At 44.0% G+C, this 21,501-nt stretch overlaps 1 protein-coding gene across 2 annotated transcripts in view; it reads right to left on the reverse strand.

Moving 5' to 3' along the window:
- Kek5 (leucine-rich repeat, immunoglobulin-like domain-containing kekkon 5 protein) overlaps window positions 1-21,501 on the reverse strand; it is a 710,928-nt gene that overhangs the window by 500,924 nt on the left and 188,503 nt on the right. For both annotated transcript variants that reach the window (XM_076790900.1, XM_076790901.1), the window contains one exon: window positions 7,370-7,403. The gene's annotated coding sequence lies outside the window, so the exon portion shown is untranslated. The remainder of the gene's footprint in view (window positions 1-7,369; window positions 7,404-21,501) is intronic.

The raw sequence follows: 21,501 nt of genomic DNA on the forward strand, positions 1-21,501 counted from the left end.
ATACAAACATACAAGAAAATCAGACAGAATATTAACAAATGAAGATGTATTTTATAGACTTCTATTGACATCGGACCCGCACATGTCAGCAATGCGAGTGAAATCATGTAAGAAAAGAATACAAAATTTAGAACCAGAAGCTGAATTATTAATAATTAAATAATAGAAAAGGCAGGCTTTGAAATGGATGGACTATAAAAAATAATGCTAGACAAAACCATTTGAGAATGAAGACTGACAAAGTATAAACAAATATTATTTTTTCATATTTCATGTTATTATTATTATATTATAAAACCATCATTGTTATTACATTTTTATCACAAAAGATTTACAAAAATGTTACTAAATTATTTTATATTATATACAATATTACAAATATTATCAATTATTATAAAAAATATCTTTTGACACAGTCATGTGACGTTTTTACCTTACCCGACTCCTCAAATTTACATTTTTCCCAATTCATTAAACATTGCATGCGTGAAACAAATATAAAATACACACTTAGAAAGAAGAAATGGTTTGGAAGATTGTATTTAAACAATTTTTCTTTTAGTGAAAAATATCAATGAAAATTAATAAGAAATTATTGTTTAACAAATTTAAAAAATATTAATTTTTCTTTAGTTCAAATTGACTATTTTTTTCATGAATTTTAGTGCAAATTTCATCCCGATAACTCTTACGGTACAAAAGTTATAACAAAAAGTCACTGAATTTATCGATTTGGACCATTGTGCGCCGCACAGTGGGCAATTTGGACGAAATCAGATTCAAAATCAAGGAACTTTCGATAGGAATGAGGTAGAGCGATGAAATTTTTTTTAAATAAAACTGAAACTTAGTAGAATATGGGAAAAGCAAAGAGATTGTGGTCCGAACGTTTTTTAACCTCGAGAAAATTCGTTAAACGCGCACAAATTCAAGAAAATGTTAGTTTTTTCAATACCACGCCCGGAAAAAAATTTTTTCTAACATGCTATATATCATTTCCCATAGATTTTTTCATGCTGATTTCAAATCTGGTCTCAAAATTTGTCTACGACCTCAGGATTTTGCAAAAAATAGATTTTTGTGACAAAAACTAATGAAGTCATTGTTTCGTTGAAATGATTGGATGGTAATAATCGCCCTATTTTTCCCATATTCTACAAAGTTTCAGCTTTAATTTTAAAAAAATTTCATCGCTCTACCTCATTTCTATCGAAAGTTCTTTGATTTTGAATCCGATTTTGTCCAAATTGCCCACTGTGCGCCGGCCTCGCGCACGACTTTAAAAATATTCGCGGCGGCCAGAAAGCAGAAGCGCGTGGGAGCACGCGATAGGCGGTTTCAAGCCTTATCGACAGCAGACTGGCGTGCTCCAGAAAGCGGACGGAGAGCCACGGCAGCGCCGTGCAAATACTTCGGGAGCCGTGAAACCTGTAACTAATTTTGCACGGCCTAAAACGACCGCCACGAGCAGACCGTACAAAGACCTCGGGAAAGGAGAAATAAAGGCGGACAGATAGAAGGAGGGAATGGACAGGGACGGGAGAGAAAAAGAAAAGAAGAAGGAACAGGAGGAGGCAAGACTCTCCATTTTCCCGGAGGAATCAGAGACACAGCCGGTTCAAGTCGTATCGTGACCGGAGCGATTTGCATCGTAATGCAAGTCAATTACGGCGCGTTTCATAAATCACGAGCGCGTGCACGCGACCGGCCCCCGCAGCCGGCTTTCTCCGTGCGCGCCGCTGGTTCCTTACTTCGCGAAATTACCAGAAATTCGCGGGCCACGACGCGACGCGGCGCAACTTCCGCTCCGGCTGCCGCGTACAACGGCGGATGCGCGACGCCATCCTCCTCGACGTTGTTGGTAGCAGTCGCCGTTCTTGCCCATCTAAATTTATTTCCATAAATGCTCGCACAAGTCGTTCAAGCCGCTTGATCACCGTTCCCGACCGTTCGAATGGGACTCCGCCATTCAGAAACTTCCCGGAAGCACTAATCCATGAAACGAAGGGAGAGACAGAGTTTCCTCGAGCAAGAATTCGCGAAAGTTCGCGCAGTCGTTCGTCACGAAGCGCCGGCCCCTTTGTTCGCAGTCCGTTCCCAACGATTACGAGCTTCCATTCGTTAAGCGCGCGGAGAAAGCCCATCGACTTATCGGATTATTCCGATGTTTCGATCCGTTTGTTTGTTTGTTTGTTTTTGTTGCGCGGCCACGTGGGTCGCCGTTGTTTCGTTTTTTCGTTGCCTCCGGATTACCATCCTGATCCCCGCGCCGAGCCGCCGTGGCTGCGTAAAGTACTGTTTGTATGTTTTGAAATTATTGTTAGGGATATTCTCTCAGTGAATCTGCTGAAAAAGCAGATCGTTCTTCAGAGTTTGTTGTTGGAAGACTTAACGAGGGGAAATAACATACTTCTTGCTGCGCGTTCACGTACGGCTTTATGCCGTGGTCAATTTTTTCGCGATACAGTGATTTCTTTATACAGGGTCATCCGTTTTTAAACGGCCAAACGTCAACCAGCTGTAGAGGACCCCAAATGGCACAACTTTCACCCCTAACACTTTTTTTTGATTCGGTCTTGATTTTTAGATAATTGCAAAAACCCGTCATTCTTTGCGTTCACTTAAGATTAAATATATTAGGACTGCAATTATGTATCTTGATGATTTTTCCTTTGTTTGGTTTAAAATAAATAGGGGCATCTTTTTTATTCAGTCAACTTTTTTGTATGACCTTTGGATCTTGGTTTTTTTGACATGGGGCACGCCGTGGAGACTGAATGAAATAACTTCGAATCAAAAAAAGTCTATAGCTGGTTGACGTTTGGCCGTTTAAAAACGGATGACCCTGTATATGTCGCCAAGGCCTGGATGATAAACGTCGCGGAGCTATCCCCACTATCGCGGGGTATACTCGATACTCGACGCGGCTGGAAGGCCTGTGTTGCTGACGTATACAGGGTGGGGCAATAACTATGTCCAGTTTGAGTATTGCCGTTATTTGTAATAACATGAAAAAATGTTATATAGAAAACTTACACGGTATAGAGGGGGACATATTGTGACACAAACATTTTCTGCGTGGGTGGAGGCATAGAGGAGATTTCAAGGTCAACTCTATTTTTTTAAATGGAATGCTATGTTTTTTTTTATCACGATGTGATAGCCAGTGTCGAGACGAATTCAGCGAGTTATCATTGAAGGTCATGCAAGGTCAAATATAATAGTAAAATAAACTTTATCACCTTACAGGAGATAGGACATAAAAAAACTGGACATAGTTATTGCCCCACCCTGCATAGAAACAAGAAATGAAGAATAGTGTCTCCTATCGCATATATGTCGCTCGACAGACCCGTGTTGTCGACCTTTATCAAGTAACCACTGTATTCGAGCTCGATCATAGTAAAATTGTCCAAAATTTGAAAAGGTGAACAATACTTAAGACTTTATCTGACGGAAGCTGGTCTTATAAAAACAACGAGATTATAACATCCGTTATGGCATTACAACACCCTTGTAATGCTCTCATCACAAGAAGATGCGCGTTTCGGACTACGACGAGTAGTATTGAATTATGTGCATTCTGAAAATGTCTCCATGTTTAACACTAGGTTTACGGGTCCCGTCAAAATGACGGATTCTAATATTTTTAATTTACGATTATTGAGATTGTGAAGATCCACCAACGTGGAATTACTCAACAAATTTATTTCTTTAGGTATACATTATCTAAAAGATGGCTAAAAAACTTGAACAGACACATTCTTCTTATTATTATAAAGTAACGTAAAATATTCACTTCTAGTGCTCCGTAAACCTATTGTTAAAATGAGATATTAAATTGTTTTTAAATGTTTCCATGTATAATCTAATTATTTATTTTTTTCTTTTTGGAAAGCAGCTTTCTCGCTCTTTCGTAAATCTCTTTGACATATTTTCTAAGTGAAACTTTTTTCCTGCGGTCCCTCTCCACCGCATAAAATAATTTTCTTCGATATATTGTAAAAAATTATTTGTTACAGCCATGTATGAACTTTCTGAATATTTGTGTGCGGTTTCTTTTATGCGGTCCCTATCTACCGGAGGAGGATAGCCGAAAAAATGCTTGATTTTCAGTGAAAAGGAATGCAACTATCGGCCAGCTTTCCGAGGCAACCTCCCCACAGTGACGTCACCAGTAAGTCCGCAAGTATTTCGCTCGAACAGGTCCGAGTTCTCTGTACAAGTTGTAACCGTGTCGTTGCTTAAAATCCAATCCGCCGCGAGTCGACGGGAAGAATGTTTCGTGCGCGCGTCATTCGTCTCCGTGGGCGAGCGTTAAACGCAGTAAATAAATCAGCTATTTTTGTCGGGGTCGCGCACGAGAGGAGCGCTTAAGCAGATTACCCGTTTCAAAGTAATCCAAATAAACGGAGGAGAAACAGGCCCTGCAGGTCGAGACGGGAGTTCGAAGGGGGGGAAAGGGGCGGGGGCAGGCAAATAGCGGCGCGATTAAATGCTTCAAGACGTTACATCACGTTCCTCCCCGGCCTGCTACCCCTGTGTGCACCCTTGCCGGAGCTTCAACCGGATGAAATTAACCTTCTCAGGCTGCGAGAACTTTTTCGTTCGATTCATTAAAAGTTCAGGGGGCCCGGGCGTGTTGTATGGTAACGCCGCGAGCCGGGGACGACGTTTCGGAGCGGATCTTCGAAGAGAGGAGAGACGGGGGCGAACGAGTTGCCGTTTCTAGCCGTCTTTTTTCCTCCATTTTTATCTTTCTCTCTCTCTCTCTCTCTCTCTCTCTTCTCTTTCTTTCTCTTCTTTTCCCTTTCAGCCCCGTCGTTCGGCCAAATTCACGAAACAGGACGCGATAGCCCAGCCTCGGCCCGGGCTGTTTGGCCCGCCCTTTCCACCCGGGAAAGGCGATTTAATAAAGGGAGCGGAAACATCGCAGTTCTTGTAAGCCGGAACGGATTGAAGCTCAAGTGGCTTATTTCTCTGCGAGAGCTAGACAGACGGCTTTATCCGAAATTTTCTTCTGCGCGCGGCGCGGCGCGGGGCTACACGACAAGATACAAATGAGGCAATTAACGGCCCCCCGAGGCTGCGCAATATTTTGACGGGTTTCCCCGCGGAACCTCTCGCCGCCGAGCAGTACGTTGGAAGGCCCGCGTTTTCTGGACCGAATTCCATCGCTTGAAAAATTTTTTTTTCATTGTACACGGTGTACAAAAATTATATGTCACCATAGCGTGACTCTGCACCTCCGGATCGGTGGAGATCTGATAAAACAATGCATCGCGAAATTGAGCCCGACCTTGAAAGTCAAGGTCAAAGTGTCGAAAATCATTTGACAAACTCGAAAATTCTTTCAAATCTTCAACTTCCATTGTCAGGTCAAAGTGTCGCGAAATTTGAGTGACGAGTACTGTACGGTGCAATAAAAACAGTGTCGAAAATCATTCTTTTATTGCACCGTACAGTACTCGTCACTTTGACCTGATAATGGAAGTTCAAGATTTGAATTTTCGAGTTTTTCATATTTCGACTGAACACTGAATATTGGAGATATGGATTTATTCGTAATAAGTCGTCGCTGATATAAAAAAAATGGTTAAAAATTAACGAGCAGATAAGGGCAGCTAAATATTGCATAATTTTCTGAGGTGTATTTTTGAAAACCTTAATTAAGTTGTCAGTTGAAATTTATATTATTAATTTGATCTCAAGAGAAATCTAACAAACACCTTCAGTAACACACTCCACGTGCACATAATGAAAAGTCTCCACTTTTATAAAACGATCACATCAGCACAATTGCTCAACAAATTTGAACAGAACCTTTTCATTCGCAGGTGAAGTATCCTATAGTTACCACTTGTTTCTTGGTTTTAACACTGGAACTACCGGACGAGTCAAAATGGCTTGCTGCTAATTTTTGCTTTCAGAAATATTGAAATTATAAATATGTTTCCATGAGAAAACAATCTTTTAATGAACTTCTCCATCGAAGTAGATGTTTAAACAAAACTGGTACAAAATCTGAACAAATGCTATTTTGTTGTTATTATAAAATGTATGCCAGGCAATGTACGCCAGTTGCATTTAGTGCTCGGTCGTTCTAGTGTTAATACCGTTGCTCACCTTCGTAATAAATATCTAATCCTAACGGCTATGATTGCCAGGATTTTCACAATTAATTACAAGAGCGAACGCAAAATAATTGCTAACTGCCCAACTCTGTTGTGAACGTGCTGTGCGTCATTGCGAACTCCCGAAATGGAAGTTTCCTGTGGGAAGTCCTCGGGCTGAGAGATTCGACGTGAAGTTAGTCGAAGTTGCTCGAGGAAGCGCGAAGGACTGGCTGATCTTAATGATCTCGGCCGTCGAAGAAACTGTCCGGTGAATTTTCGACTCGAGTTCGTACGCAACAACGGTGATCGTTCGACGAGAGACAACGCGTCCTCGGACCGAGAGAGAAGAATCGTTCCTCCGAACAATGGGCGTTGCGGGAGGAAACAAGAACCGGCGAATTTTCTATCAGGCTCTCCTCTGAATAATCTCATGCGGCTTTTTCTTTCGCGCGAGTTACAAGATAAACCGAAGAAGAGGTAAATACCCGAGAAAGAGTCCGCCCCGGAGAATCGGTTCTATGGAGTTCAGCACAAAAAGCGCGAGTCATTAGGAGGGAATCGCGGAGTTTAATTCTAGCCTTGCCCGAAGTTATGCTTCTCTTTGCCGAAGTAACAAAGGCGAAATCCCGGCCGCGGTGTAATGAAAAAAAAAAAAAGAAAAGAAAAATAGCGCGATTTTTTTTCGGGGCTTCAGCTCACCGGTGCGCCGGAATTATAAATTTAAACGAATTTCGCCGGAGAGGTGTTCATTTTTTAACGGTTGTCAAAGAGCCGTTGCCGAAAAGCTGCGAATTATAGGTCTTCGTTTTAACCACGCCTCCAACCACACAGGGGGAGAGGAGGGGGGAGGAGAGTCTGTTTTTGTTTTCAACGCATGGCTAAATTACCTCGACTCCCGCGGACCGAACTCATTAATTACGGGCGTTTTCGACTGTGAGTAATTCGCATCGCCGTCCGACGAACGCCTAACCGCCGCTCGGCGAAAAATGAATTTCTTCCAAGGTAACAATTACTGGTCACGGTGGATTTCCTCGTTATAATGATTAAACCGTGCGTAATGCTCCGAGCACGGAAAATCGCAGTGGAAACGCGAGCGACCCATTATGCGAAGGAAACGCCGCTTCGCATACTTACGAACCATTTGTTCGAGCCGTCGAAACGATATAATCTCATCTCGGGAATCAGAGCAAAAGAATCCTTGTTCCAAAAGCGCCGCCACTAGTCGGTGTAACTTAACGTTTTTTTTCCCTTACCTTGGAAACGCTGGCCTTGATGGTCACTCGGCACCTGCAATCACGAAACAAAGAAATTTGTTAATTACACCGCGAAATTAACCGCTTGCACTATTACTTATTTTGTGGTTATAATGATTAGAAATTCTTCATCGCTCAGAATTTCATAGAAAAAGAAGATAGTTCCTTTTAAGTAAGCCCACCTAAATATGTATCTCCTCAGGTTAATTGTGATGCAAAAAATATTTGTTACGTAGTGTGCACGTTGTCGATGGACCAAATGTTTGGCAAGAATACTTTGTTCCGAAGGTCATTTTTTCCGGAGTTATCAGGGTCGTTGGAGTCTTTTGATACATAACCACATTTGTAAATAAGTTTATCTATCTATAGTATCAACAGTTAATGTGTGTCCTCTAGTGGACCTCTAAGTGGGCAAGATCTCAGAAATTTTCTGAATTGTAGAAATCCTGACAAAGGACTGGCGGATAGTTAGATGTCATTACCGGCAATCCTGACAAGGTCCTTGGGAAGTTAAGGACCTGGAACTTCGTAGGAGGCCCTTTGAACTCCCTAGGGAATCCTTGAGACCCCTCGAAAACGCATAGGCGTCTTGCGAGATCTTTGGCTTCCCTCTGGAAGGTCTCTAGATGCCCTTATGTTTCCACTAATCACTCTAGAGGACAATATAGTCTGCTAGGTGCTCTATAAGAATCGTCCGGAGACCTATGAAGCTCTCAAGTTCCTCTTCAGACTCTGTACAGACCTTAAGGGGTCTTTTAAATCTTCCTGAGGTCTGGATTAGGTACAAATTAGCATTTATAAGGTCATGAATTCACTGTAGGGAGCATTGTAGCTTTAAGGATCAACTATGTTCTCGCTGACGATCTTTGAAGGTACTGAAGAACCCCTCATTCACTCTTCACACCTCAACAAGTCTGATCTCCCTACGAGATCTTTTCAGAGGATGTGAATTATGTTTGAAGACCATTCGAGCTTCGAGCAAACCTTGAATTCCCTCTGAAGTCTCTAGAAGAACCAAACAAACCTTACGTTTACCATTACAACCCCTTGGATCCGAAGATACCCCATTGGTCCCTTTTGGGGTACACTGGGAACACCGAAGGTCTGATAACTTCCCGTCGAGGTTCTTGAAGGCTCTGGAAAACTTCTCGAAAACAATTGGAGACTTCAAGAACCTCTTCATTCTCGTTAACCTTTTTTATAACCCTCAAAAGCCCTTAAACTCCCCCAAAGGTCACCATGGTACAGTTTTGAGTCCTTGAAGACTCTTGTGCAGGTTCCAAGTTTAGAGAGAACCGCAGACGCTATAGTGCACACGCTATAGTGAAGGTGGTCCACGTGCTACAGTAGTTCCTGGACATGTACAGTGGTTTCTCTATATATGTCGTCAGGGCCTGGATGATAAACGTCGCGGAATTATCCCCACTACCGCGGGGTATACCCCGTGAAGGGCCACGACGCTCGAGAGGCCTGGACTGTAAACATAACACGGGTATGTCTCCAGGACGATATATGTCACTGGCAACACCCTCGCTGACATATATCGCGAAAAATCGCAGTTTCCGAACGAATATTTTCCGAGGTGGATTCCCTCTTCGGTGCATTAGGGAAAGCGTTCCTCGGCGTGATTTGCCGAAGTAACGGGATCAATACGGTACGTCAGGTTAGCGAGCCTCTAATTATCGTTCGTGTACGGGTTCCAAAATTGTCTCGAACCCGGGCGAGCGTAATTTTCCATCGTAATTAGCCGGGACGAGCGGTCACGGAGTGAGTTTCTCGGGCGAGCACGCGTCAATCTCTCGATCGGTGGCCGGGTCGCGCTTACATTTACGCCGAACAACGACGAGCACGATGTTCAGCAGTCGTTACGGCTGGCAGTGTCTTTGTCCGCCGGCGAGCGCGGCGAACTTCCGGTTTGCGAATTTCAGTTTCGCGCGCAATAGAACAAGGGCCGCGCCGAACTCAAACCTCGGGAGCCCGGGGTGACGCGATGCAACACGTCCTGGTGCAACACGTCCCGATGCAACCGGGTCGCCTCGCTTCGTGAACAAACCTCCGCCCAGCGTGGTAAACGCGATATTTCACGATTCGATGCTGGCTGGATTCTGTGCACGAGTTCGCGGTAAACCGATGCACTCGATTCGTCCAACGAGTCAAACCGGCGAACGTAAACAAAAATACGCGTAGTAGCCATGTTACAGTGAAACACCGAAATCTGGAGAATGTCGACTTTCACCGGTGAATGTCAACATTCACATAGTCGCTTGGTGTATGTCCGAAATATTTGCTAAATACCCTTATTTCTGACTTACACCGGTAAATGTTGACATTCACCATGCACCAATGGTGAATGTTGAACATGTTGGAGATTTATATTTTCTTCTCCGTAAGTCAGTCGCTATAAAACGTCACGCCAAGTCGTGATTAATTTCGGGTTATGTGCGTTACGTTACATTTCCTCATAAAAAAGGTTTAGGGTTAGGGTTAGGGTTAGGATTAGGGAATCACTTGGGGGTAGAAGGGGGTGAATCGACTTTCGAGTAGAACTACGGGTCCGACTTTCGGTCCGAATATACAACAATGTAATAAAATATTCGATCTTTCACCGACGTATTTGGTATCTGTTGACATTCACCGGTGAAAGTCGACATTCTCCAATTTCGGTCATTCACGGTAACAGCCACACGAGTGCGACTGAGTCGTTTCTCAGATACATATTAGGTTGGCAGGAAAGTAATTTCGGTTTTCACTAATAGATGGCTTTATGTTTTGTTCGATTCACTTCTGTTAACGTTGCGTTTGTTTTCTTTCTAACATTTCGTAACTGCATCTTTTAGGTTAGTTTTGAAGCAAATTACACGTAATTTTGATTAAAATTGTTAGTTCTGTGTCAATTTGAACATGGAGTGCAAGAACGAACGTTATAGGCACATATTGCTTTTTTATTTCCGTAGAGGTAAAAAAGCTGCCGAGGCACACAAAGATATATGTGAAGTTTATGGTGTGGATTGCTTAACAGAACGCACGTGCCAGAATTGGTTTAAAAAATTCCGTTCTAGAAATTTCTCACTTAAAGGCGACCAACGTTCTGGTCGACCATCTGAAGTTGACGATGACCAAATGAAAGCCATTATTGAATCGGATCGTCATATAACTGTCCGAGAGATTGCAGACAGGTTAAATGTCTCGCGTACAACTATAGAATATCGTTTAAAAAGTCTCGGAATCGTTAAGAAGCTCGATATTTCGGTTCCACGCGAATTGAAAGAAATTCACTTAACGCGACGCAGCAACATATGCGATATGCATCTGAAACGAAATGAAATCGACCCTTTTCTGAAGCGAATCATCACCGGTGATGAGAAACGGGTTGTTTGCAATAACACAACTCGAAAACGATCATGGTCCAAGCGTGATGAATCAGCCCAAACCACGCCGAAAGCTGAATTGCACCAAAAGAAGATCATGTTGTCAGTTTGGTGGGCTTACAAAGGTATTGTGTATTTTCAGCTTCTCCCAAGGAACCAAACCATTAATTCAGATGTTTATTGTCGACAACTAACAAAACTGGACATAGCAATCAAAGAAAAACGGCCAGAATTGGCAAATCGCAAAGGAATCGTGTTCGACCATGATAACGTTAAGCCACACACATCTTTGGTAACACGTGAAAAGTTATCGGAGCTTGGTTGGGAAGTGATGTCACATCCACCATATAACCCTGACATTGCACCATCAGGTTATCATTTATTCCGAAGTTTACAAAACTCTTTGAATGGTAAAACTTTCACTGATGATGATGGTCTGAAATCGCACTTGGATCAGTTTTTCACCGAAAGTGATCAGAAGTTTTATGAGCACGGAATGATGAAGCTACCAGAAAGATGGCAAAAGATCATAGAACAAGATGGAAAATATTTGATTGATCGGCGACATATATCGAGAATTCACTGTATCGTGGTGAAATGAGAAGCAGTGACGTATGCAGGTACGAGTGCGCTGCCGATTGAATGATTAACCGAGGCCGTTACCAAGAAATAAAGAAGCGGAACGAAGCCAACAGCTTCTCTAGTTGGCAAACAGTGAAGAAGACGCGACTATTATCTTCCGAGTCCGTGGTAGTGGCGCGGGTCAACTTGCCCCGGGGGAAAAAAAAGTGGGAGCCGGGCAGCCCGTCCTTAATTAAGTTCGAATTGGAACAGTTTAAAACATCTCGTACGTTTCGCCGGCGCACTTCCGCCGTCGGAAAACTCAATCAGCGAGTCCTTAAAGGCAGCCGGTCGTGCGGAGAGCGTCCGCGCTTAGCAAATAGATAAACTTGCCGGGGAACTTCCGGAAAAGAGTGGCCGATGATTCGCCGTTGGAAAATGCTCCGACACGAAAGTCGTTCTCCGATGGTGCACGTGCGAACCGGAAGAACGCAGCGATTGCAGGTCGGGGGCGCAAGAACTTTTCAAACTTCTTTCGTGCTTGGCTCCGGGAAAGAGTTTCCCTCTCGCCCACAGGATGTTCTCATTCTACCGCCCGGTTTTGTTGTTGTTTTCCCGCGGGTCTTCTTACCAGGTGATGACTTGTTTCTCACGTACGCTTCATTAGCCGCCCCCACCACGGGGACACCGGACCCTCTTCGGAGACCGAGATTGCTTCTTCGTGAAAAGCAATTTTGTACCACCCTGTATCCGAATTGTAGAGAGAAAGAGGGAGAGGGAGAGAGAGAGCCCACGAAAACTGGGGAAAAAGGTTTTCCCGGTGGAGGGTCGGGCCGACCCTATCTTCCCAGGATCTTGTTATCGTGTAAGCAACGCCGCTGAAAGAGATCTAGCCCAGGCTAATGGAATTAGAATCCTATTTCGCGACCGCTAATTGCATCTATAATCTAACCCGAATCTCGTCCCGCGGGACACTATAATCGATTCTTTCACTCGGGGAAACGGCTATTCCAGCTTGCGACGCGCCCGGGTCACGGGGGACCCACCTCTTCCGATTCTCCATTTAAGCTCCTCAATTTGGCCAGGTTAAGTTAACCATAATTAATTCTCCCTCTCGGCGGAGAAATTCTGTTAGCCTTGCTTACCGGCCGCTATTTCTGTTCTACACAAACACAAAACTTGTTACGAATAAATTTGTCATCAACAATTCTTTTATACTTTGCGCTTCATTAACTCTTTACAGAAGAGAGTTGCAAGGCACAGGGAAGACTAGGACAATTGAATCACTTCGCGATGTACAGTGATTTCTCTGTATATGTCGCCGAGGCCTGGATGATAAACGTCGCGGGATTATCCCCACTACCGCGGGGTATACCGCGTAAAGGATATCGGACGCCGTGTAAAGATAACACGGCTCGGGTATGTCTCCTGGACGATATATGTCACTGGCAAGACCCTTGTTGACATATATCGCGAATTTTAGACGCTCATGTCTCGATAATTATTTCAAGCAAAAGTATTCGAGTGTTTTGGAAACGTCTTGGTGTCATCCTCAAGCATAATTTGTTCAAAGGTTTATTCATTTAAAATTTCAATTGTAACCTGTACAGAGCTTTCCAAAGTTGCGGCAACTTTCGTCGGAAACATTTGTTCGTATCGCCTATAATTTTCGGGCAATGATATTCTGTGGAGAAAACGGGCTTCTCGACGCACTGCGCGCTTCGGCGACCGCTCGGAACAATCGTTAGAGAATTAATGGGTGTGACGAATCTAGTTTCCCAGATGGTGGGCGCTCGTTTACGAGCGAAGAAAACCCGCGACGGAAGTTAACGCCACCCCGGCCAGGTCGTAGGGGCGCGATAACTAAACAATTGAACGCGAACGCGTGAAATACCCGGCCGGGAACGGTCGTCTTTTGTTCCAGTCCTGCGAGTTCAATCTGCACACGCGACGAACGCGCGTCGTAGTTAATTAACACGTTCCCCGTCGCCGACGCGCGGCCAGCACAATTATTTATCCAGACCTAAAAATTAATTCTCCGTGCCGCCGTGTCGCGTGTTAAAAAATTTATTGGAATCCGCTTAATCTGCTCTTGCGTTTTTATTTTATTCAGCTTGCCGTCCCAACGAACCGGAGCTGGTTAATTAACACGTTCAGTACGGCGCCACACACACGCGCGCGCCGGTGAGAAATATTATTTTCTTAAATCTAGATAGCAGATCGTATGAGAACGATCGTTCAATTAAGTGCTCGGTTCGGTGTGCTCAAAACTACACAATACAGTAAATTCTCGATATATGTCCACAAGACGGGTCTAGCCGTGACATATATCGTCGAGGAGTCGGCGTCCAAGGCCTCTCGAGCTCACGAGGCTTGGTGACCACTCAGAGGGTATCCTACGCGGTAGTAGGGACAACTCCGCGACGTTTATCATCGAGGCCTCGGCGACATATATCGAGGAATCACTGTATTTGCTGAATTTGACTACCACGTGCACGAGAAATCAAGTATTTCGGTTTCACTCGTGCTCCGATGCTTAGCGGCCCCTCGCGGGGTATCCTCCGCGGTAGTAGGGATAACTCCGCGACGTTTATCATCGAGGCCTCGGCGACATATATCGAGAAATCACTGTATTTGCTGAATTTGACTACCACGCGCACGAGAAATCTAGTATTTCGGTTTCACTCCTTCTCCAATGCTTAGCGTTTGCTCATTTCTGCGCAGATATCGATCTCCTTGTTGACGCATGGACTTTCGGATCTGTTTGATCGCACGGTTTTCATTTCGCTGGAGAAATCGCTCGGATCCCGTGGAATTTTTATGGTCGCTGGTCGAGCAGTCACCGAGTTAATAGAGTTTGATGGACAAGCGAAGCGCGGACAGCGGGTTTCGCGTAGCTCGCGTTGCCGTCGTTGCAGATCGGCCGGGGAAAAACGCATGAAACGTATCTCGGGAAACCTCGCGAACGAAGCGTGCGCAAAATCTAAAAAGCCATTTACAGCGAAAATGACGAAAATTTAATCTCGATAGGCCGAGCCGTGTCCGGTGACCCGGTGCGTGTGTCGCCCGGTGAAGCGCCAGTTCGTTACATTTTATTTATTGCAGTCCGCGTATCTGTGCAAGCTCCGTGTCGGCTACAATTTACGCACCACTCCTACGTCTAATGGCGAGTTTATTACCAGTTTTATCACCCGGTTCTTATACACGTGTCCCCGGGGCTAATAACATTTTTATACGTCGTTAAATTAAAATTACAATGCCCGACAACCGGCCCTCCCTTTTCAGCGGCGGCTCAATTTTCCAGCGTCGCAACAATGTCCGGATCGCGTGTCTGCCCACCCTAAATGTGTCCCCCACCCTCCTTGGGGGGGGGGGGGTGTGCCCAAGGAGATCAACGATCTCTTCACTTTGCAGCCCGTAGTCATTTATAAAAGCGCGTTAATCGTCCGCTGGTGTACGCGTAATTGTTTCGGCGTTACAGCACACGGGCCACGCCGTTCAACCTCATCATCTCATCACCGTATTCCGTTTAAGTAATTGTTCCGCGTTTACGTAGTTAGCCGCACTCTCGCGCCGGATAACGCGCGCGCAATTAACCGTAGGAGCGAGGTTGGCGAGGAGGGGGGGAAGGGGGGAAAGGGGCGCAATTAACGTCTTCATAACGGAAGAATCTTTCACCCCGAAAATAACGCGTTCGTGTTACGAGGTTCATTAAGCCCCTCGGCCTGTAAAAATTCTAACGAGGAACACGCCTCTGCGCTGCAGCTTAACGCGCATCGCGCCGTTTAAACGCTCCCTTTAAAACGGTCCGCGTCTCAATCATTTGCCGCACGTGTTCCCCCTCCGTCTTTGTTCCCCCCCGTCCTGGAAACGCAACCATTTTTTCCCTCGGTTTTCTCCTTACCTTCTTTTTCGGCCATTTGATTCATCAAGTTGCATCAACCCGTCGAAACAATACGATTTTCTTGCGTTAGATCGAGTGAAGGATTCTTGTCCGTTTCGAAAGTTGTTCGTTTCTGCAACCTTGGGTTACCCCAAGGTCATTGAAAGACTCACACTCCCGCTCGTAAGTCTCAGGACAGTGATCGTTAGACTGCTCTATGCATTTATGTGTTCCGAAAATTTTTAGAAATGCTAGGGTGGTGAAATTTGACAGAATGTGATACGATTTTTATTTTTTTCAGATTTACATTCGCTACTGCCACCGAGAATGAAATTTTGTTTGACTCCACTTCCTTAAGACTAGGTTTACGGAGCACTAAAACTGACTATTTTACATTTCCTTATAAAAATAACACGAATATATCTATCAAAATCTGTAGCCATTTTTTTTAATAATATATACCTAGAGAAATCAATTTGTGAAATAATTCCTCATGGATCCATGTTTGCAATCTGAATATTCGTGAATTGCAAATATTAGAATCCGTCATTTTAACGGGTCCCGTAAATCTAGTGTTAAAATACGTCTACGAAAATTGCGAATTGCATAAACATCCGCAGTCTAGTGATCGTATTCGTATTCAACTCTGTAAAAATGAAATAATCGTTGAAGACCTTGTTGTCACCCGTATTGGTGACATATATCGAGAATTCAGTGTACCAGAGTTTTACTAAAAACCATAATTGTCCCAAGATCTATCAGCGTGAGTGTATACTGAACTCGTGTTTTTCTGTGCTTGCATACTACCGAAACAGAAATATGGCATCCCGTTAAAAATACACGCAGCGACCTTGAAAAATATAAGATATACCTTTCTTCTTGTCACAGTGATGATCTACATAGAGAATGAGACACCCCGTATAATAGAAACACAAAGACGCCGAAGAATCGCGATTAACGCGAAGTATTAATATTTGAGGAGTCATGTATACACGCGTTACACGGATGACGGTGATTCACCGGTGGAACGGGGTCACGGTAGGGGTCACAATAGCGCGTCGATTTAAACGAGCGCGCGGCAGCTTAATTAACATGACATATTTGTCGTCGCGATGGCGCGCTCCGTACGGCCACCGGTAATCGAATTAACTTTCCGTCGCGACGCGGTAAACTTAGTCGCGCGCTATTATTGCAACCGAACAACAAATTCGAACGGATTACGTGCTTCCTGCCGGAAGCTCTCAATTGACGTGGGACGAGAGTATTGGCCTGGCGCGTGCGAGTTTACAGTTCCGAGAAAAAAATTCAACGAGTTTGCCGCAGCCGCGGGACGATTAATTTGAGACCATGCTCCGCGAGCTATAAACGTTTCCCGACCTCGCGACTTGGTGGTATGGCAAACCACGAGTGTGCTGACGTCAATCTGAAATTGTCGAGAGGGAGGAATCCGAGATTATCAACTAATGACGGTAATGTCTCAATGCATCTGACAAGATCGGAATCGAGATGCCGCTTACATACTTGGTGTGGAGACATTATTCCTTGATCTCTTGTCGCAAGTACTAATTTTTCAGTGACGAAACTATTTTGTCGTCGATAATTCTATCATGAAATTTTGACTAAGCCATTTGTGACACTTTTCGTTGCAGTCGTTGGTGTGGAGACATTATTCCTTGATCTCTTGTCGCAAGTACTAATTCTACAGTGACGAAACTCTTTTGCCGTCAATAATTGAGTCGTTCATTGCACAAATCGATTAACTCCATAAAACAAAAAGTTGAGAAACGCAATGAAATAATGTACATTGTTTTTTAAAATTCCCTTTATAATATAAATTCAAATAAATATTGTAGAATGCATAAATACAGATGTAGCTTTTATCTAACGGTATATAAAATTAATAAGAAAGAATAGCCAAAAAAATAGTCGTCAGTAATGTTACAATTTTTATGTGACTGGTGGAGTTACTCGATTTGTGCAATGAACGGCCCACACATCCCAAATGCCTAGCCGATAAAAGTCCTAAACTAACCTAAACTCCTCTATTCCTGTATGCCAAACCTTTTGTTCTTTAATGCTTTTGTAAATTTCGGGCCCAATTAGCAGGATTACAACTTCTTTTCCTCCCAATCAACGTGTTTGTTGCAATATTTTTACTATTTCAATCAGAAGAATCCGAAGAAAACCATAAACGTTTTCTTGAGCCAGACTTTCTGTTGATAAATCGTATTGAAGAACCATCAGATGATTCACTGTTTTCCACATCCACATTGTTATTAGTCTCACTCATCTTGACTATAACGTTATAATATTTATTTCTTTAAAACCGCCGACAAATTGAAATAATTGTTTACAATAATTTAATCCCAAATACGATCTGGGAGTGATGTTGAAAAGTGTACAGTAGAAGTTAAAACATACCCAATTAAACTTTATTCTTAATAACAATTAATTTGACTTCACAAGTACTTGACCCTGCGGCAATTAGACTGTCACTGACAAATTTATTTTACTTTAATTCTGATAAGACGGCACTAAAAAATTTACCGTTATCATTCAGCGATTGCTAGTGCATTTGAGTTGCATTATTGCAATCGATTTGCATTAGAGTGCGGAGTTAATCGAAATGGCCTCTGAAATAAATTATTTATTATTCAATGGCCAAAAAAATTTTGTCCTGTAATGGTGTTAATCTTTATTATTCAGGAAAGTTATTGCAAATATAAAAGGTTATGATTATACCAAATGCATTGACACTTAAATTCAAGATTGTTCAAAAAGTGGAGTTAATCGATATGTGCAGTGAACGGCTCAATTATATCATGAAATTTTTACTAAGCCGTTTGTGACACTTTTCGTTGCAGTCCTCGGCGACCGGTAGCGAGGATGAAGTATTCGCAAGTATCGTGTACATCTCTTTCGCTGCACATCCAGACGTCACCTTCCTCTTGTCGTAGGTTGCTCGGCGAACGAATATTTCGTATTAATTATGCGGTGCACACAGGCGTTGCAGGAACAGAAAAGAAACGGAATAGAAACAAAAACCGGAATAGAAACAGTCGGTGAACGAAATCCTGCTGGTCGAAACATTGAATTCGAGAGGGGAGACGGAAACGCACTTCGCGAACAGTATAGTGTTTATCCGTCCGGTATTCGCGATGAAACGGTTCCTCGCCAAGGATTCTTTCCGCCCGTGCGAATAAGCATGAACTAACGCGAATAGTTTCGCCACTGATACGAAATGAAATGCACGCTGCAAGCAGAAGTGGCCTGGTTTATTCGATTCTACCGGAACAAACCTCCGTGGCCGGACTACGAACCGCTGTGCCGGGTTTAATTCAGTCTTTGAGCGTCCCTGTTTGCAACGGTGACCATAACTGTCCCACCATCGTTCAGAATACAATTGCTTTCTTTGGTGTACTGCTATTTGGCAAGCCGAATCCTTTGAAGCGTAGTTGCCAGTCGGTTTCGGGTAGTCTTTACCGTTGCCAACTGTAAGCGAGTTTGCCGGATAGTCGTTGGTTCGCGGCACGGTCATCGAATTCGATTGAACTTTGCTGCCGTTATTGAATGGAAATCGACGTTACGCTTCGCGGCGGAGACGATGTTCGAATTTTCAAGTGTACCCCTACGGTTTTGTCTATTGTTCCGTATCGATATGCCGTACGGTACTGAGATAGCAGTTTACCAATTGTGAAAACGTTTCAAACGTGCTGGGCTGTAAGCAGCTGATGCAATATGTTTCATTCCATTGTTTAACGCGTCGAGCGCCACGTCGGTCCCAGGGGACCGACATCAAGCTTTCCGTTCAGGCGGCGTCACCGAGGAACGACGCTAGACGTCGCGTTTTCAGGCGACGCGTCGCGTCGGCCGACTCGGAAAGGTGACTTCCGTTTAAACTTGCAGTTACTAGCTCCGCGATTAACGTGCTAACAGAAATTCTTGAACGTTTCTATCGGTTCCCATGATCTGATAATATTGTTTTACCACCGATATATCAGGGCCATCCATAACTAATCAAATATTTTGAAATCTAAAACAAACTTTGTAGTACATTCAAGTTTTCACTTCTTCATTTACTATATCATCTCCATCATTATCAAGGACAGTTTGGCATCTTTCCTGCGAATTTCCAATCCCCCTCTTATAGAAATCCAGGGTTTGAACCAAAATATGACTCAAGGTGCCACCTTACATCTTTTGATCTGATAATATTGGCCCATAAGTAATCAATTATTTTGAAATCTAAAACAAACTTTGCAGTACATTCAAGTTTTCACTTCTAAATTTATTATATAACCTCCACCATTATCAAGGACACTTTTCCATGTTTCCTGCGAATTTCCAATCCCCCTCTTATAGAAATCAAGGTCATATAGAAATCAAGGGTTCGTCAAGGAAAATACGACTCAAGGTGCCTCCTTACATCTTCTTTTGATCTGATAATATAGGCCCATCGAATATGATTCTCGGAAGGTACGGACGCCGCCATTTTCTTACAGGGTTGCAAAAAGAAATTATACTTTTTCGAATATTTTGAACACAGGCTGCTTTAGCGAAAACTGTAAAAGAGTATACGTGTTTCCTCTTCAACGATCGGTACAGAACTGACGGCAAAACAAATTCTTGGCAAATAATTCATTAGTTACGGGCACCCCTAATAGTATCGTCGCGGAGAAGCAGTTCGGCAAATGCGCGGATTAGACGGAATCAAGAACGGCGTCGCGTCGACGTAATACGTCTCGGGACGCGAGATTTATCCGTCGACGGGGAAATGAAAAATGTTTCATTCAGATTCCCGGGGTGGCGGGCTCCGCCGCGAGAAGGCGATAATTCGCACACGGCGTTAATGGACACGGATCCAATTAAAGGCGACGGGGGAAACTTCTCCGGGCGTATATTCGGCGGCGTTAAGTGCGTTTTAAAATTCGACGCACGTACCCGCCAGGACGTCCGCGGATCCTTATCGTCGGCGATGTAATAAAATGGGGTCTGAGTATTGTTCGATTCGCAGGACCAGCGGAAGGAAGAAAGAACTCGTATTTCTCACTGGGACTGGGCGAAGATTACGCTAGTTTCGCTTCGCCGTTCGCTGGAAAAATTCTCGTCGGCTATTACTCCCAATCGTGCCATTTTTATCATGCGCGTCGTTCACTAATATGTTGGTTTCCACTTTACATTACGGTCGGGCAACTTTAAACGTTCCTTGCGTGTGTTCTATTCGTTGTGCATACTATTGTTGAATTATTCAACGCAAAGGCAGGTTGAAATTTCTAATCGGAGCGACGCCACATAAATAACAATCCATACAAAATTTCAACAGATGGAACTAGCTAAGTAACGAATATGGTATCTGAACCTGAGACAGGATCTCGAAAATTTCAAAAGTTTACAATATAAACGAAACTCGGAACCTTCCGATCCCTTATCAGGCACGTCTGAGCTTGTCAAGGACATCAATTCGTAGTTATTTCGTGAACCGAAAATGTTCGAATTAATTCCAGCTATATCGAGGAAATAGAAAACTGTTGCGGCGATCGCGAGGCGCAGATTGGACTGGTATCGCTCGAGTCTCCCGTAAAAACTATTCGTGTCAGACTGGAGAACCTGGAGAATGAAATCGCAAGTATACGCGGGGCTGGAGAAGCCGGACTCGGCGCGATAACGCAATCTTTCGGCTGCGAATCATAAACTCGCGTGGCCCGTGGACATGGTGGAGGGGAAAAAGAAAAAAAAGAAAAGAGAAATGACTGGGGATGACCGAGAGGGGTTGCGAGACGGTACGGGTGGTAGTTGCCGGCGCCTGTGTTTAGACCGGCTATAAACACGGATATCGGGCCGGTACGAAGAATTCACACGAACACTCTTCCGCGGGTATCAGGTTTCGTGAAAGCTCGGCGTCTAGGAGAGGCTCGCGTGCTCGGTTCGAGGGCCGGCCGAGGAAACAAAATCAATTGGTCGCTAAAGGTCAGTGGGTTGCTACCCTCATCAGAGCTCGTAGCTACGTCGAGAGGCCGCTCCTCGACTTTCCGCTGAAATCTTTTCACGCGACAGAGACGAGCACCGGCTCCGCGATCCGCTCGATTAATTAACCCTCGAAGCGCGCTACGCTTCGTTCTGCCCGATCCACGGAGAACGGCGTTATAACTTTCTTCCGGTTCTACTAACGTGGCTGTTCAAATCAACGCTTCTCTCGCTTGTATCGGCTTTATTTCGAACTGCAGCCGATCTTATTCCAAGCAGATTAATCCTTTGCACCCCGAAGTCTTTCTCAATTTTCTTCCCGACAACTCGTTTCAAGCGTTTCGTTTAAAGTGTGC

This window comes from Halictus rubicundus, chromosome 7, assembly GCF_050948215.1.
Source record: "Halictus rubicundus isolate RS-2024b chromosome 7, iyHalRubi1_principal, whole genome shotgun sequence".
NCBI classification, from domain to species: Eukaryota; Metazoa; Arthropoda; class Insecta; order Hymenoptera; family Halictidae; genus Halictus; species Halictus rubicundus.